General features: G+C 42.7%; 1 long non-coding RNA gene and 1 pseudogene across 3 annotated transcripts; both read left to right on the top strand.

The window, feature by feature from the left end:
* The first annotated feature begins 10,916 nt into the window (after nucleotides 1-10,916).
* Nucleotides 10,917-11,560, top strand: LOC311098697. 2 transcript variants are annotated; one of them, XR_014609658.1, is made up of 5 exons: nucleotides 10,917-10,996; nucleotides 11,087-11,148; nucleotides 11,231-11,317; nucleotides 11,405-11,446; nucleotides 11,515-11,560. It is a non-coding gene; the product is annotated as an uncharacterized lncRNA (long non-coding RNA). The 2 variants fall into 2 exon arrangements; XR_014609659.1 differs by lacking the exon at nucleotides 11,515-11,560 and having other exon boundaries at nucleotides 11,405-11,491.
* Nucleotides 11,561-12,023: 463 nt separating this feature from the next.
* LOC311150507 (protein DVR-1-like) lies at nucleotides 12,024-18,091 on the top strand (annotated as a pseudogene). Its single transcript has 3 exons — nucleotides 12,024-12,357; nucleotides 16,656-16,990; nucleotides 17,591-18,091. The product of its transcript is annotated as a protein DVR-1-like (transcript).
* Nucleotides 18,092-18,800: the final 709 nt, after the last annotated feature.

Genomic DNA, 18,800 nt, shown 5'->3' with positions numbered 1-18,800 from the left:
TCTTGCTTTGTTTTGTTGCCCGGTCTTGCTTGGTAATTAATCTGGACATACTGTATCTGTCTTGATTTCAGCAGTAACACTTGCGTAGAGAGTTGTGTACTGTACATAGGACCTTCGTAGCACCTACATAAGTATTACACCCGCAGTCAGTTTCAACCATGCTTCCTTCAATCCACATCCAACTCTATCACATTTGTGTTGGTAATGCTGGGCAATCTTATTGCAGTTTGTCATGTTGAACAAAATGTTTATGATTGTCGTTGAATGTTGATGTCTGGGATCTAGTGATGTCGATGTCTTCAGGTCTCTCATGTTTAGGTGGTCGACTCCGACGTCAAAGTTTTTACACATTTTTTAAAAAGCGGCAATAGTACTGTTTGTCCATTTTGAGACGCCGTAGCCAGTATACACTTCCTCAAAATAGTCAGAATTAATCTAAGATAACTCAAGAAATCGGTCATTAATTGAAGCTTTTGCCGAGGAGATCTTAGTCGCACAATTTTACATCTAACTAAGATGTTTGGTGCAGTATTTCTCAATGAAAAAATGTGCATGAAAACTAGTTGTCTCTCGTTGAATGTCAACACAGACTTCAATGAAGAATCCTAACTGTTGACCAATCACCGACGAAGGGGTGTAGACTTCAGCTACCAACTTCGGCTTGCCTCAAGAAAAAATGGTGTGCCCGAACAACCGAAAAAACCCTTACCGAAGTCCAAAACGAACAAAAACATCACAAAATGTCGTCATAATATATGCACAAACTCTTCCGAACTGTTTCGGCTGGGAAGCATGCAGACGCCTTTACACGAGATTAGTCCACGTTCCAAGACTACTTTTGAGTCCTATAAACACCTGACAAAGTTTGATTTTGGAGTGAACCATTGCTTTAAGTGTTCTGTTTTAGGACACAATGCGGTGTCTGCTCTTTGGTCGGGGTTTTAAAAGTGTGGGTGATTGTTTTTCTGCCCAGCACCAACACTTTCAGACAGGCTGTGTTGAGGCCTATGCATGGATTGATGGCGCTTTTTTGTAGTGTTCAGAAGGTGCCGTTTTTTTAAGCACTTTTTCATTTTTTTTTTATGCAGGGAGATGAGTTGAGATGAGAAGCAGACTTTGGAACATATGACTTCATGTAACATTTTAACTACATATAATATATATCTGTGACATCACAGGGAATTATTTTATATGCCACTCGAATGCAAGGGTGGTTTAAAAAAATCCGTAACTCTCGAAGACACGCTTGGAAAATGTGGTGGTATTATACATCATGTGGGTCTTTTACCATGAGAAATGGTTCTTTATAAAATACCATTGAACGGTCATAGCTATAAAAGAGAAGAGCAACCCTTCGACTGGGTTTGTATAAGTTCTGTATAAACTAAACAGGGAGACGTGTTTAAGCCAGGGTTAGGGTCAATTCTATTTTGATTCATTACAAAAGTGAATTTTCAATTCCAGATTTAAAAAAAAATCCTTATTAAAAATGAATGGCACTTTTTCCCATTCTTGAATTTGAATTTCAGTTCATTTCATGAATTTAAATTAGAGTAGACTTCCAACCCTGGTTGGCACATCCAGACAGGGATTAATGCTCATAGTTTTATTTCACTCCCAGCTGAACGTGTGCAGTCGTTCTGTAAAAAGGAAGGGGGAATAGTAGTGTCTATACTGTTGACTTGTTGGTTACACATTGGATCCAGGCCAACTTCATGGCATTCCAAAATCCCATATCTTAGCCCTAGCTAACATCCTGAGGCTTTAAAACACCTATGTTTTTTTGTTTTTTTCCAAAAGCCTCCATTGTGATTTTTTGTTCAGAATGTCACTTGTTTTACAAACACATTTTGTACAGAAGCTAAGAGTATTTAGAAGTTTCTTTAATATAATCAACAGTGAGTGGATTGTACCATAATGACACTATTTATTATGAAGTCTATGACAGTGGAATGGTATTTTATAACCTTTTGTTTTTAAAAAGATATGCTTTTTACACTGCATTCAAGTGTTTGCTATTTTTTGTTCCTACCTAAAGTACTAATTCTATCTTTGCTATGTCTAAAAAGCTCTTGAAGGTTTTGTACTCTTTGAAAACTTTTATAATTCTGATTTATTTGTAGCTATGTACGCAAAAATGAACAAAAACAATCTCAACTTTAACAACGTATCATAACACCCTGGACCATGTAAATACCTGTTTGCAAATTTTTTTTTCTCCATGTTGTTGTCTTTGCACCTCACCTTTGTTATGTTCTCTCTCTCATATGATTGCTGAGACTCTCTGCAACCTACGCATCTGACTGTTGTAAAATCACTCAGATCTTTGAAACATCTAGAATAAAATCTATTTTGATAATAGCCAAGTGTGTTTTTTCTGTTGACTTGCTTTGTTCCTCATGACACCTAGAGGGCCTTCTGGTGTATTGCATTCTCCCTCAATGTACAGTTAAAGTGGCAATCGGCAGTAGAAACAATAACTAAATGGCCTCCCCACCCTGGTTTGGTAAAAAGAGGGATGGGGCTGGAGAAATGTTATCTCTCAAATTCATAGACTGAGCTATGAATACAAGGATTGACCCTCCATGGTATCAAAGTTTTAGTTGAAACCATGTTTTGAGGCTGTTTGTTTACATTTTCTTTATTTACAAACATTGAAGTAAAACAAGCTTATATTTTGGGTTCTGATGGGGTACGACAGTTGAACTAAGCTCATGAGTCGTAATTTATATTCTTCAAGAATTAATTGGTAAATGTATGTCAAAAAATGCATGTCGCAACTGCTGATTGCCCCTTTAATGGTATACATATCCCCTTTAGCCATAGGGGCCAGTTGTGTATAGTAGTCTATCCTTGGTCATGGTACATGCCACAATGTCTTGAGCACATTTGGGTCTTGTGATGTTTGCATGCTCTAAATCCAGGCTACAAGTTAAGGAAACAAAACAGTCCAGAATACAGCCTATCCTTTCTTTGTAAAAGGCCAGTGACTGCCATCTAGTGGTCAAAAGTATGTTGTGAAATTGGGAAGTTAAAGGTGCTACACAGAATTTCTCCCCTATGTGGAAGCTAGGTGAATTGCAACACAACAAGGCTACATGGAAAACTAATGCCACCCCTCTCCGCATCCCATTTCCCCGTAACATGGCAAGGACTTGCACTTGAGCCTTTTACTTTCTGTTTTGGTCCACCAGCTTCAGCTGTAAAAACGATCATTTTTGTTATTGAAAAGATATTTCACTGATGGTAAAATGATTTCTTACACGTCAGTGCTTGTTTTCTCACATAAACAGAAATTGAGCGAACAGTGTAGAATTTTAGCAACCAGGAAATGACAGAGGTTTCTACATTGGCTGCTTGCCCACTAGATAACACAGGCACAAAGTCAAAACAGTTTTCCAATTTTGCTGGCCCAGTGGGAGAAATCAATAAGTGAATATCACAGCCAATCACAACACTGGCGGGTATTCTTGTCTTTGCACCTCACCTTTGTTATGTTCTCTCTCTCATATGATTGCTGAGACTCTCTGCAACCTACGCATCTGACTGTTGTAAAATCACTCAGATCTTTGAAACATCTAGAATAAAATCTATTTTGATAATTATCCTCATTCCAAGATGGCGTAGTAGTGCAGTTGTGTTTTTATCGTCTGTCTGTAAATAGCCTGTAAATACCCTATTTTTCGTACATATTTCCCTATCAGACTTTTCATCCTTCTACAAGATATACTTTCCTGCAACCCGCCTCACTCAATGTGGAACGGATTCTATTATTGACTTACCTTGACTTACCTTTATCTAGAATCTAGAATCTCCAGTTGAAACTAGCTAGCCAGCTAACTAGCTACTTGCTATTTGCTATTAGCCACAGCTAGCGGTGTTTCACCCAGGACATTGGATTTTTTTCTGCGGGATTAATTTTAATCACTGGACATTGATCACCGGATATTCGGCCAGTCTGCACAGCGCGTTATCGACCCAGAACATATCAGTTTTTCCGCCGGAATCACTGAATCACTGGACCTTTAACTCCGGATTTCATCGCTACCAGCTAGCTACCACCAGCCAGCTACAACAAAACGGACGCTGTGGTCTGGCTAATCAAATCATCCTGAGCTAGGCCCATCGCCCATCTCCCGGCTATCTACCTCTCTGTCAACCGGACGGGACCACCTAGTGTTGACACGGAGCCCCGCCGATCCTACACGACTGGTCTGCGGACGAAATCGTCTGATGTGGTTACGACGTTAACCACGAAGATTCCATCCATCTGCTAGCCCTGGCCCGCTAGCCGTGGCCTCTTACTAGTGCTTCACCACCGGACCTTATGATAACTCAGCTATACAGCTGATATCTGTTGGACTGTTCCTTTTTACGGTACTACATCCTGTTTATGTTTAGCCTCAGCCCAAACATGGTTAGTTTATTGTTGTTTTGGTTATTTCTAATTGTACTATATCACTGTAGACCCCCCAGCCTAGCTAAACCTGCATTAGATAGCTCCTTTGCACCTCCCCCTATACACGCGGAGACCGACTCAATTGATGACTCTAGCGATGCTATCTCTTTCATTGTTACCCAACGCTTAGGGTTACCTCCACTTTACTCATATCCTTCCATATCCTTGTCTGTACATAATGCCCTGAATCTTTTCTATAACACCCGGAAATCTGCCCCCTTTATTCTATGTACCCAACGCACTAGAAGACCAGTTCTTAAAGCCTTTAGCCGTATCCTTATTCTAGTCCTCCTCTGTTCCTCTGGTGATGTAGAGGCTAACCCAGGCCCTGCAGTCCTCAGTATCACTCCTACTCCCCAGGCGCTATCATTTGATGACTTCTGTAATCGCAAAAGTCTTGGTTTCTTGCACATAAATATCAGAAGTCTACTTCCTAAGTTTGAGTTATTCACTGCGTTAGCACACTCTGCCAACCCTGATGTTCTAGCAGTGTCTGAATCCTGGCTCAGGAAGGCCACCAAAAATTCTGAAATTTCCATCCCCAACTATAACATTTTCCGTCTAGATAGAACTGCCAAAGGGGGTGGAGTTGCAATCTACTGTAGAGATAGCCTGCAGAGTTCTATCATACTATCCAGGTCTGTGCCCAAACAGTTTGAGCTTCTACTTCTAAAAATCCACCTTTCCAGAAATAAGTCTCTCACTGTTGCCGCTTGCTACAGACCCCCCTCAGCCCCCAGCTGTGCCCTGGACACCATATGTGAATTGATTGCCCCCCATTTATCCTCAGAGTTTGTACTGCTTGGTGACCTAAATTGGGATATGCTTAATACCCCAGCCATCCTACAATCCAAGCTAGATGCCCTCAACCTCACGCAAATTATCAACGAACCTACCAGGTACAACCCTAAATCCGTAAACATGGGTACCCTCATAGATATCATCCTGACTAACATACCCTCTAAATACACCTCAGCTGTCTTCAACCAGGATCTCAGCGATCACTGCCTTATTGCCTGCGTCCGTAACGGGTCCGCGGTCAAACGACCACCCCTCATCACTGTCAAACGCTCCCTAAAATACTTTAGCGAGGAGGCCTTCCTAATTGACCTGGCCCAGGTATCCTGGATGGATATACAGTGGGGCAAAAAAGTATTTAGTCAGCCATCAATTGTGCAAGTTCTCCCACTTAAAAAGATGAGAGAGGCCTGTAATTTTCATCATAGGTACACGTCAACTATGACAGACAAAATGAGAAAAAAAAATCCAGAAAATCACATTGTAGGATTTTTAATGAATTTATTTGCAAATTATGGTGGAAAATAAGTATTTGGTCAATAACAAAAGTTTCTTAATACTTTGTTATATACCCTTTGTTGGCAATGACACAGGTCAAATGTTTTCTGTAAATCTTCACAAGGTTTTCACACACTGTTGCTGGTATTTTGGCCCATTCCTCCATGCAGATCTCCTCTAGAGCTGTGATGTTTTGGGGCTGTCGCTGGGCAACACGGACTTTCAACTCCCTCCAAAGATTTTCTATGGGGTTGAGATCTGGAGACTGGCTAGGCCACTCCAGGACCTTGAAATGCTTCTTACGAAGCCACTCCTTCGTTGCCCGGGCGGTGTGTTTGGGATCATTGTCATGCTGAAAGACCCAGCCACGTTTCATCTTCAATGCCCTTGCTGATTGGCTGGAGGTTTTCACTCAAAATCTCACGATACATGGCCCCATTCATTCTTTCCTTTACCGGATCAGTCGTCCTGGTCCCTTTGAAGAAAAACAGCCCCAAAGCATGATGTTTACACCCCCATGCTTCACAGTAGGTATGGTGTTCTTTGGATGCAACTCAGCATTCTTTGTCCTCCAAACACGACGAGTTTAGTTTTTGCCAAAAAGTTCTATTTTGGTTTCATCTGACCATATGACATTCTCCCAATCCTCTTCTGGATCATCCAAATGCACTCTAGCAAACTTCAGACGGGCCTGGACATGTACTGGCTTAAGCAGGGGGACATGTCTGGCACTGCAGGATTTGAGTCCCTGCGGCGTAGTGTGTTACTGATGGTAGGCTTTGTTACTTTGGTCCCAGCTCTCTGCAGGTCATTCACTAGGTCCCCCCGTGTGGTTCTGGGATTTTTGCTCACCGTTCTTGTGATCATTTTGACCCCACAGGGTGAGATCTTGCGTGGAGTCCCAGATCGAGGGAGATTATCAGTGGTCTTGTATGTCTTCCATTTCCTAATAATTGCTCCCACGGTTGATTTCTTCAAACCAAGCTGCTTACCTATTGCAGATTCAGTCTTCCCAGCCTGGTGCAGGTCTACAATTTTGTTTCTGGTGTCCTTTGACAGCTCTTTGGTCTTGGCCATAGTGGAGTTTGGAGTGTGACTGTTTGAGGTTGTGGACAGGTGTCTTTTATACTGATAACAAGTTCAAACAGGTGCCATTAATATAGGTAACGAGTGGAGGACAGAGGAGCCTCTTAAAGAAGAAGTTACAGGTCTGTGAGAGCCAGAAATCTTGCTTGTTTGTAGGTGACCAAATACTTATTTTCCACCATAATTTGCAAATAAATTCATAAAAAATCCTACAATGTGATTTTCTGGATTTTTTTTCTCAATTTGTCTGTCATAGTTGACGTGTACCTATGATGAAAATTACAGGCCTCTCTCATCTTTTTAAGTGGGAGAACTTGCACAATTGGTGGCTGACTAAATACTTTTTTTCCCCACTGTAGATCTCATTCCGTCAGTAGAGGATGCCTGGTTGTTCCTTAAAAGTAATTTCCTCTCAATCTTAAATAAACATGCCCCATTCAAAAAATACAGAACTAAGAACCGATATAGCCCCTGGTTCTCCTCAGACTTGACTGCCCTTGACCAGCACAAAAACATCCTGTGGCGTACAGCATTAGCATCAAATAGCCCCCGCGATATGCAACTTTTCAGGGAAGTTAGGAACCAATATACACAAGCAGTCAGGAAAGCAAAGGCTAACTTTTTCAAACAGAAATTTGCATCCTGTAGCACTAACTCCAAAACGTTTTGGGACACTGTAAAGTCCATGGAGAATAAGAGCACTTCCTCCCAGCTGCCCACTGCACTGAGGCTAGGAAACACTATCACCACCGATAAATCTACAATAATCGAGAATTTCAACAAGCATTTTGCTACAGCTGGCCATGCTTTCCATCTGGCTACCACTAACCCGGCCACCAACTCTGCACCCTCTGCTGCAACTTGCCCATGCCCCCCCCCGCTTCTCCTTCACACAAATTCAGACAGCTGATGTTTTGAAAGCGCTGCAAAATCTGGACCCCTACAAATCAGCTGGGCTAGACAATCTGGACCCTTTCTTTCTAAAACTAGCCGCTGAAATTGTCGCTACCCCTATTACTAGTCTGTTCAACCTCTCTTTCATAACGTCTGAGATCCCCAGAGATTGGAAAGCTGCCGCGGTCATCCCCCTCTTCAAAGGGGGTGACACTCTAGATCCAAATTGCTACAGACCTATATCCATCCTGCCCTGCCTTTCGAAAGTATTCGAAAGCCAAGTTAACAAACAGATAATTGACCATTTCGAATACCACCGTACCTTCTCCGCTATGCAATCCGGTTTCCGAGCTGGTCACGGGTGCACTTCAGCCACGCTCAAGGTCCTAAACGATATTATAACCGCGATTGATAATAGACAGTACTGTGCAGCCGTCTTCATCGACCTGGCCAAGGCTTTCAACTCTGTCAACCACCGCATTCTTATTGGCAGACTAAATAGCCTTGGTTTCTCAAATGACTGCCTCGCCTGGTTCACCAACTACTTCTCAGATAGAGTTCAGTGTGTCAAATCGGAGGGCCTGTTGTCTGGACCTATGGCAGTCTCTATGGGGGTGCCACAGGGTTCAATTCTTGGGCCGACACTTTTCTCTGTGTATATCAATGATGTCGCTCTTGCTGCTGGTGACTCTCAGATCCACCTCTACGCAGACGACACCATTTTGTATACATCTGGCCCTTCATTGGACACTGTGTTAACAAACCTCCAAACGAGCTTCAATGCCATACAACAATCCTTCAGTAGCCTCCAACTGCTCTTAAACACTAGTAAAACTAAATGCATGCTTTTCAATCGAACGCTGCTGGCACCCGCCCACCCGACTAGAATCACCACTCTCGACGGGTCTGACCTAGAGTATGTGGACAACTACAAATACCTAGGTGTCTGGTTAGACTGTAAACTCAACTTCCAGACTCACATAAAGAATCTCCAATCCAAAGTTAAATCTAGAATCGGCTTCCTATTTCGCAACAAAGCCTCCTTCACTCATGCTGCCAAACATGCCCTCGTAAAACTGACTATCCTACCGATCCTTGACTTCGGCGATGTCATTTACAAAATAGCCTCCAACACTCTACTCAGCAAATTGGATGTAGTCTATCACAGTGCCATCCGTTTTGTCTCCAAAGCCCCATACACTACCCACCACTGTGACCTGTACGCTCTTGTTGGCTGGTCCTCACTACATGTTCGTCGTCAAATCCACTGGCTCCAGGCCATCTATAAATCACTGCTAGGCAAATCCCCGCCTTATCTTAGCTCATTGGTCACCATAGCAGCACCCACCCGTAGTCTGCGCTCCAGCAGGTATATCTCACTGGTCATTCCCAAAGCCAACACCTCCTTTGGCCGCCATTCCTTCCAGTTCTCTGCTGCCAATGACTGGAACGAATTGCAAAAATCTCTGAAGCTGGAGACTCTTATCTCCCTCAATAACTTTAAGCATCAGTTGTCAGAGCACCTTACCGATCACTGCACCTGTACACAGCCCATCTGAAATTAGCCCACCCAACTACCTCATCCCTATATTGTTATTTATTTTGCTCATTTGCACCCCAGTATCTCTATTTGCACATAATCTCTTGCACATCTAGCATTCCAGTGTTAATACTATTGTAATTATTCTGCACTATAGCCTATTTATTGCCTTACCTCCATAACTTGCTACATTTGCACACACTGTATATATATTTTCTGTTGTATTTCTGACTTTATGTTTTTTACCCCATATGTAACTCTGTGTTGTTGTTTTATTGCACTACTATGCTTTATCTTGGCCAGGTCGCAGTTGTAAATGAGAACCTGTTCTCAACTGGCTTACCTGGTTAAATAAAGGTGAAATAAAAAAAATTAAAATAAATAGCCAAGTGTGTTTTTTCTGTTGACTTGCTTTGTTCCTCATGACACCTAGAGGGCCTTCTGGTGTATTGCATTCTCCCTCAATGTACAGTTAAAGTGGCAATCGGCAGTAGAAACAATAACTAAATGGCCTCCCCACCCCTGGTTTGGTAAAAAGAGGGATGGGGCTGGAGAAATGTTATCTCTCAAATTCATAGACTGAGCTATGGATACAAGGATTGACCCTCCATGGTATCAAAGTTTTAGTTGAAACCATGTTTTGAGGCTGTTTGTTTAAATTTTCTTTATTTACAAACATTGAAGTAAAACAAGCTTATATTTTGGGTTCTGGGGCCTGTTGCACAAAAGTAGAATTAAGACATCCGGGATAAATGACTCAGCTGAGCTCAATGAAGCCAAAACATGTGCGTCCAGGCTTAATTGGTTGCACAAAGACCAAGCCAGGATGAGCAGACACGGATTCATTAAGCCAGGTGAAACCAATCCTGGATAGGTGCGCGCTCACGGCTCACTCAAATAGACCCCGCCACAGATCACAGATTAACTGATTTACCATGGCAACTAGAGCCGCGTACTTTTCCCCGTCGGAAGCACAAATCCTCATGGAGGCATACGAGGAGGTAAAATATATAATTAAGAAGAAAGGCAACACCGCCACAGTGATAAAGCAAAGAGAAAAAGCGTGGCAAAGTATTGCAGACCGCCTGAATGCGTAAGTAGTGCACAATTACACACTCACCGCTCCGCTGAAACATCACAATTACAATTCAAATATTTAATTCACATCTCCAAAAATGCAGTTGTACTGTAATTATGAAACGGTTACATTTTTTTTTGAAATGCACTGCAGATATGAGTGAAATTGTGTAAAGTAACTCCATCACACTGTATAAAGCTATGATACATTTTTTGATATTTTTACTGAAAACAAGACAAAAATACCAAGTAATTTTTTGCAGTGTGACTCCATTAAATGTGTGTGTGTGTGTGTGTGTGTGTGTGTAGATTAAACATGAACGGGCCAAAACGGACATGGCAGCAGGTCAAAATCAAATACAAGAACATTCTGCAGAATGGTATGGTCCCTGACTAATATTTAACAAAGCACAAGCATATATTGTACCCAGAAGGTGCCTGCTCACACATTGTCTGTACTGTTTTAGCAGTGAAAAAGAATACCCACAGACAAGGCACGGGTGGTGGGTCACCAAAGGCTGACCTTACCCCAGCAGAGGACATGGCCTTGGAGCTAAATAAAGGCAGGCCCGTCTTAGAGGGGATCCCTGGGGGGAAAGAGACGAGCATAGGTTCCTCCCAAGATGCCACCCGCTTCATTCAAGGTATGTCCTTCCATCTCTACATGGGATACAACCACATTCATATTGAATCAATTTGGACTGTCTGACTTTGGTTTACCTATTGCCTTGCAGTGTCTGGAAGCACTGTGTTCCTGTTAGAGCCACCAGCACAAGCACCAGACGATGCTGATCCAGTGAGTACTCCATCAAAGGCATACTGTAGGCCTGGCATGTCTTGTCTACTAGCTTCAATATGAATCCGATTAAATGTGATAGGGTGAAGGCCCCAGTGCAGCAGCAACAGCACATGATGGAGACGATGATGAGGAGGAGACCATCTCTCTGGATTCCAGAAGGCATGAGGTATCATGTTAAGACTGTGAAAGTACTATTTACTCTACAATGGTGAGGAGTCCTCATCAAAATCAAAAAATCTAATTTCTTTTACAGGACCCAGATGCTATACAGTGGGAAAACCAGCCTGGCAACATAGTGCGTATTAATAAAAGGACACCACATCCTGCCAAATTCCAGCTGCGCTAATTGTATTGTGTTCACAGAGCTCACAAGCTATCAGAAAGTTGTATGGCAACCACCTCCGGCGCCAAATAGAACTGGCAGACATAGACATTCAGTACAAGAAGAAAAAGATGGAAAATCTTGCACTGGAGTCCGAAATAAAAAAGAGGACAATTAGGAAACTGGACCTTGAAATAAAAAAACTTGAGAGGGAGGTGAGATATGCCTTCAATGTACACTGTATGCTAACTGTAACACAAATGTATTAATCATTATTTTTCTTTCCTCCCCCAGCTCCAAGAAGATGACACAGCTCAAAATAAAAATTAGGTATATTCTCGTAAAGTCAAGTGAGCCATGACATATGAGCTCTTATTGTGAGCACACAGGACGGTGGCATCTTTCTAAGGTTTTTTTTATTTTCCCAGCAATCAGTACAACCAAGTCATCGTTATAAGGCATCGCCCTCTTTTGCCCACCCCCCCAGCACCAGGTGTGGCCACTAGCCTATATGAAGGCCCAAAATTGTGTGTTCCTTTCTGCTCTGACAATGGCATGCCCATTCGTGCGAGATGTGGTGGATGAAGAAGCACTTGTGCTGAGGAGAGCCTTCAGGCGAGAAAGGGTCTTCAGGGACCGGTTGGACCCACTGGCCTTCCCTGATGACCATCTATATGAAAGATACAGGTTTTCTGCAGATGGCATCAGGTATCTATGCAGACTACTGGGTCCCAGGATTAAGCACCGCACTGCACGGAGCCATGCACTGAGTGTGGAGCAAATGGTTTGTGTGGCCTTGCGCTTTTTTGCTAGTGGAGCCTTCCTGTACTCAGTGGGGGATGCAGAACAGCTGAACAAGGCCACAATTTGCCGCACAATAAGGAGTGTGTGTCTGGCTATCAAAGCATTAGCAGATGTCTTTATCTCCTTCCCTGGCCACAGAAGACTCTGTGACATCAAAGAGGAGTTCTATAGGATTGCAGGTAAGAGGATCTACAAATTACAGGACAACTGTTAACACATAGTAGGATACTCATTACTTTGTGTGACAGGTTTCCCCAATGTCATTGGTGCAGTGGACTGCACACACATAAGGATAAAAGCCCCCTCAGGTGCCCATGAGGCCGATTTTGTGAATAGGAAATCCTTTCACAGCATTAATGTTCAGGTGAACATAACTTTTTGATATTGTCCATTGACGAACACTCTGCATTGCCAGTGATGTGCATTGATTGGTGTAATATTCCTCATCTTATGATTTCAGATGGTCTGCAATGCTGACTGTGTGATCAGCAATGTTGTGGCAAAATGGCCTGGCTCAGTCCATGACTCCAGAATCTTTCGGGCCTCTGAAATCTATCAGTGCCTATCACAAGGTAAGCCACACAACCCCTATTTATAACCATCATGGCTGTGTCAAGAATATCACTGTGTTTATGAGGTAGTAATGATGAGATTTTGTGTTGACAGGTGAATTCTCTGGTGTGTTGCTGGGAGACAGGGGGTATGGCTGCCAGCCTTTTCTCCTGACACCTTTCACAGACCCCCAGGAAGCACAGCAGGCCTACAACCATGCCCATGCCAGGACCAGGGCCAGAGTTGAAATGACCTTTGGCCTCCTGAAGGCACGCTTTCACTGCCTTCACAAATTAAGGGTCAGCCCTGTTAGGGCATGTGATATTACTGTGGCTTGTGCTGTCCTCCACAATGTGGCCTGCCTGAGGAAGGAGAGGGCCCCCAGAGTGCCACCAGCCATGGACTGGGACAATCCGGCAATCTTCCCTGATGACGACAGTGGTCGGCTGCTGAGGGACCAATATGTGTTGAATTATTTTAGTTAGTATGTGTGCTTTCAATTTTGGTTAAATATGTCCTGCGGTGGCAGAGGAATTTGGGTTTTTTTGGGTTCGTTTTTTTACGAATTTGGCCTCTTATGATGTTTGTGCGGTATACTGTGTGTAATACAAGGCTGCAGGGAGGCTACTGCATCCATTCATTTGTCTGTTCAGTTGATGTGTATGGATTTGTCCTGCATTTATTTTAGTGTGCAGACATGCAGGGTGTGTTATATACAGACCTTTGAATGTGTATGTATCATTTTGTATAATATGCTTGGATTCTGTGCTTTCCATCTTGTAGAGTCACTGTGACTTCAGTTTCGAAAGGAGCTGATGGTTTACCTGCTTTGTTTTGTCCTTATTCAATAAAGGAACATAATGTTACACATTGTGTTTTTATATTCATATGGAATGTGTATTTGTTTATATGACAGAGTACTAGGGCCACACTGAAGAAAAAGGATAAAGTCATAAATTTATGAGGCTGGTTCTTTCTGCAGAAAAGCTACATATTGTTTTTACAGTTTTGATACTTATGACAATGTGACACTTAATATTCTGGCACATCAGCATGTCTTTGTTTATGAAACCATACTGAAGTACAATTTCACGAAATGCCCCACATCTGTCATTTTAACAACTGTCCTCCTTTAAAACAACTGGTTACAATATTATGACTTGTGTTTTTTTCCCCTCTGTGGCCCTAATATTCTATCATTTTATATATAGCCTTATAGTCTATGGGAAACTGTAAATTATCTAATGATAGCAACATCATCTAAAAATCATTTTTTATCCAAAATCATTGAAATTAATGATCACAAACGTTTAAATAATGACAGTGGGTCTAGTTATATGTGATAACAATGTATAGTGAGCAGTGAAATAACTATTGGTTTCCATTTGTGGTGACTGCTGACTGACATTAGGGATGAGATTAAATAGATCCTGGAATTTAGCCTGGTCTGGAGCAGGCTAGCTCCACAGAATAAATCTCCATGGTAATTTATACCATAACATATCCTCCTGCCCCCTATCCATCTTTAGTGCAACCGGATTACGGATCAATTGAGCCAGGATCACCAAGATATCCTGGCTTAATCCCTTATCCTAGTTTTGTGCAACAGGCCCCTGATGGGGTACGACAGTTGAACTAAGCTCATGAGTCGTAATTTATATTCTTCAAGAATTAATTGGTAAATGTATGTCAAAAAATGCATGTAGCAACTGCTGATTGCCCCTTTAATGGTATACATATCCCCTTTAGCCATAGGGGCCAGTTGTGTATAGTACTCTATCCTTGGTCATGGTACATGCCACAATGTCTTGAGCACATTTGGGTCTTGTGATGTTTGCATGCTCTAAATCCAGGCTACAAGTTAAGGAAACAAAACAGTCCAGAATACAGCCTATCCCTTTCTTTGTAAAAGGTCAGTGACTGCCATCTAGTGGTCAAAAGTATGTTGTGAAATTGGGAAGTTAAAGGTGCTACACAGAATTTCTCTCCTATGTGGAAGCTAGGTGAATTGCAACACAACAAGGCTACATGGAAAACTTATGCCACCCCTCCCCGCATCCCATTTCCCCGTAACATGGCAAGGACTTGCACTTGAGGCTTTTACTTTCTGTTTTGGTCCACCAGCTTCAGCTGTAAAAACGATCCTTTTTGTTATTGAAAAGATATTTCACTGATGGTAAAATGATTTCTTACACGTCAGTGCTTGTTTTCTCTCATAAACAGAAATTGAGCGAACAGTGTAGAATTTTAGCAACCAGGAAATGACAGAGGTTTCTACATTGGCTGCTTGCCCACTAGATAACACAGGCACAAAGTCAAAACAGTTTTCCAATTTTGCTGGCCCAGTGGGAGAAATCAATAAGTGAATATCACAGCCAATCACAACACTGGCGGGTATTCTTTAAAGGGGCACCTTTAAAAAGGCAATCTGCGATTGCTACATCCATTTTTGGACATTTAAAGAGCGACTGCCTTTAAAAAGCAACAAATCCGTTTGAAAATGGACTATGTGGCATCGATTCGAGTCAGACACAGTTATTCTAGTGTCAAAATTGACTACAAACTGTAAATAGGATAATTTTGGTCATAAAGTCAGTCTTGTCTAAAACAGAGTTTGGAACATCAGTGCATCACAATGGGTAAATGAAGGTTGGGTTTTTGATTTGACAATGTCCATTTGCCCAGTAATATGGGGTGAACAGCTGCGGTGATTGCCCTCTATCCAATAGCATAGACAGTAAGACAGACCTGCCCAGCAGCTCCGACTTTGTTTACATAAGACAACACGTCGCGTATTTTTGAACTTGAGAAATACTGCACCAAACAGCTTAGTTAGATGTAAAATTGAGCAACTAAAACATAATCTGCAAAAATGTCAACATGAATTACAGATTTCTTCAGTTATCTTACATTCATTCTGGGGATTTTGAGGAAGTGAAATAGGCTTCTGCGTCTAGTGTCTCATGTGGGACAAACATCATTAACCAAACGCGGAATCGGTCAGGAAACACCTCCAAGACTGAAATCTCATGAGCAACAGAAAAAGACGTGCCAAACGGCGTGTTCAGTGGCTCTTTAAACTACTAACATGTATATAATTTACAGGCTAAATGCATCATGAGCTTAGTTCTACTGTCTTACCCCATCAGAACTCCCAGAAGAAGCTTCCCACTGGGCACACACTGGTTGAATCAACATTGTTTCCATGCCATTTCAATAAAGTTATGTTGAACCAAAGTGGAATAGACATTGAATTGACATCTGTGCCCAGTGTGTTGTTGTAGCATACTCAATTGTAAACAATGTAATTGTAAACGAACATTGTAACGCTTAAAACATGGTTAAAACAATATTTTATGGATGGTCAGTCATTGCATCCATAGGTCTGTCTATGAATTTGAGTGGTTACATTTCTCCAGCCCCATCCCTCAGCTGTTTACCTAACTGCTTTGTTGTTGTTTGAAGTGCTCATTCCCATTTAAGATGAAAGAGGAATGTCTGGTTTAAAATATTCTCAGAATAACAATTTGAGGTCAAGTCATTATTGAGCCACATAGGCATACATACACAATCCATTTTAAACAAGTTTGATATTCAAGATATACCATTAATTTTTTTCAAACAATTGCCTCTGAGTTAGTTCACTCCTATTGTTTTTGGGGCAAAATATACCAATTAAAAAGAAATGAGGGGACAAAGCGTTGGATTTGTTTATTACAGATAAAGGCCTATGTTGACTGTGACGTTGCAAATTAAATTGTAAATTGAAACCTGGGCCCTACTAGAGTGTGAACCTAATATGTCTTGTTTTGTCTGTTCTCTGCAGGCAGACTGGTATCAGGCTGGAGCGGAAGGGTCACGGCTGTGTGGAGAAACATCTGTTCTTCAACGTGTCTGTTCTGCAGCCCTTGTAGCAGCTCTCTCTGGCTCAGCTGGAAATCAAGTTCCAGTGGGACGTGTTCCATACACCAAGGTTCCTCCTGGGCCCACAGGCTCTCAGTGTGTCCCTCTATAAGGTGCTGCGTGCGACCCTGAGGGGAGCGACCCACGAGCCCAACCCCAGGCTGGTGCTGTCCCACTCTGTGCAGCTGGAACCAGAGCCCGGATCCCTCACCCTGGACCTCACAGCCTTGGCTGAGAACTGGCTTAAACCCCCCTACAGTCAATTTCGACGGCCCCCGCCATCAAAATCTGTCAGTGTAAACTAGAAATATCTGTTTTTTGTGGCATTGGATCCGCCGATGTCACACTTCCACATCTGCGGTGAAAGGTGACAGAGCTAGAGCGGTGTTTGTCAGACATTGAGACGTCCCAAAAATCGGTATTCTCACACAATTGTCTGTAGCGTCCAAATGGTTTAGCCTACAAACTATTATGACCACTCAGTGGAAAGATGAGACTCTCACGAACACAATGTTTTTTTGCTCTACGACCCCCACAAGCGTCTTAGGACTCTTGTCTGTAACGTCCGGACAGTTTGTGCTACACACTAATATGACCCCTCTGTGGAAAGGTGAGACTCTTCTGAAGGTCCCCCAGTACCAGTTAAACATTTTTTATGGAAATCTATATGGAGACAGCTTAGTGCCAAAAATAAGGGGTTAAATACATATAAAAAAAGATATATATAAAATGTTTCCTGATCTAAAATGTCTCAGATATAGGACAGACACTTCAGAACAAACTTCCTTTAGATTTTTTGGGGGGACTATCTGTTTTTCCATGTAGTGAATCTGTCATTCAATGGGTTAATTAAACCAGGGAGGAACTACAGCCTGGTGCTGGAGCTGTAGCCTCAACCCGCCCACACCCTGGCTAGGGACACCATCATGGCCCACCACACGGGAAACACTCTCCTGTTCGGGCCAACAGTAACCCTCCCAGAGTTCCAGGCCTCACTGGTGGCCCATATCCCTGAACCCGCTCCAGTGCCACTCTCGGCGGAAGAGGAGCGTCGTCTACCTCCCGGTGACGCCCATCAACGTGTGCAAGCCGCGCCGCCTCTACATCGACTTCAAGGACGTGGGCTGGCAGGACTACTGCCACGGAGAGTGCCCATTCCCGTTGAGCGAGAGCCTGAACGGCACCAACCGTGCCATCCTGCAGACGCTGGTACACTCCCTGGACCCCTGCGGCACGCCCCAGCCCTGCTGAGTAGCCATCCGCCTATCACCTGTCTCCATGCTCTACTACGACAACAACAACAATGTAGTCCTACGCCACTACCAGGACATGGTGGTGGATGAGTGTGACTGTAGATGAAATACATTAGGAGGTGTGAAAAGAAAGAAAATGCCTTGTTGGTTAGTGGAGTGGATTTTAGGAAAGATTTGTCATATTTTGTGCATTGTTTTTTTGTTTGTTTACCCATCACTCATACAACCCAAATATTCAGTGAGTCTCCTGTGGTGAAATGGCATTGTCATACAGATAGATGGTCTCTCTCCACAGTTTGGCACATGCACACATTTCACCTAACACAGACATTTCCGATAGAAATTGTTATAGCTCTCACAGACTGGGATTTATAGGGCCATCCTCTGGCCACTTCACATACCGAAAGCAATCCCTGACCTATTTTTCACTCTGCAGTAAAAACAATTCTAGAGAACGGGAGTGAGTGTCAAAGATGTTTCGAAACAGCTTCTCTGGTAACATATTTGTGTCATATAATGCTCCAGGGAACTTGTAAGATGTGTCTGCTCAGCTGTCATGATCGGAGAAAATCTCAACAATGAGGCTATCCGCATTGCTGCCATTGTTATCACACAACCCCAGACCTGTTCTATACCATTCAAAGAATGTCTAGGTAGGGGAAGCTTTCAAACCAGACCCGGGCTGTTTGCTGGTCTCATCATTAGGAATTATATAGTTCTCTGAAGTTGCCTTGGTTTACAGGAAAGAAGCATAACTGATTTCCTGGCTTTCAGTTATTGTTTTATGGAGAAAGGGGAAGGGGAAACCTAGTCAG

The sequence above is a fragment of the Coregonus lavaretus genome (genome assembly GCF_964263955.1).
Source record: "Coregonus lavaretus genome assembly, chromosome: 23".
Lineage (NCBI taxonomy): Eukaryota > Metazoa > Chordata > Actinopteri > Salmoniformes > Salmonidae > Coregonus > Coregonus lavaretus.
This window is presented reverse-complemented; position numbering and strand designations above follow the sequence as displayed.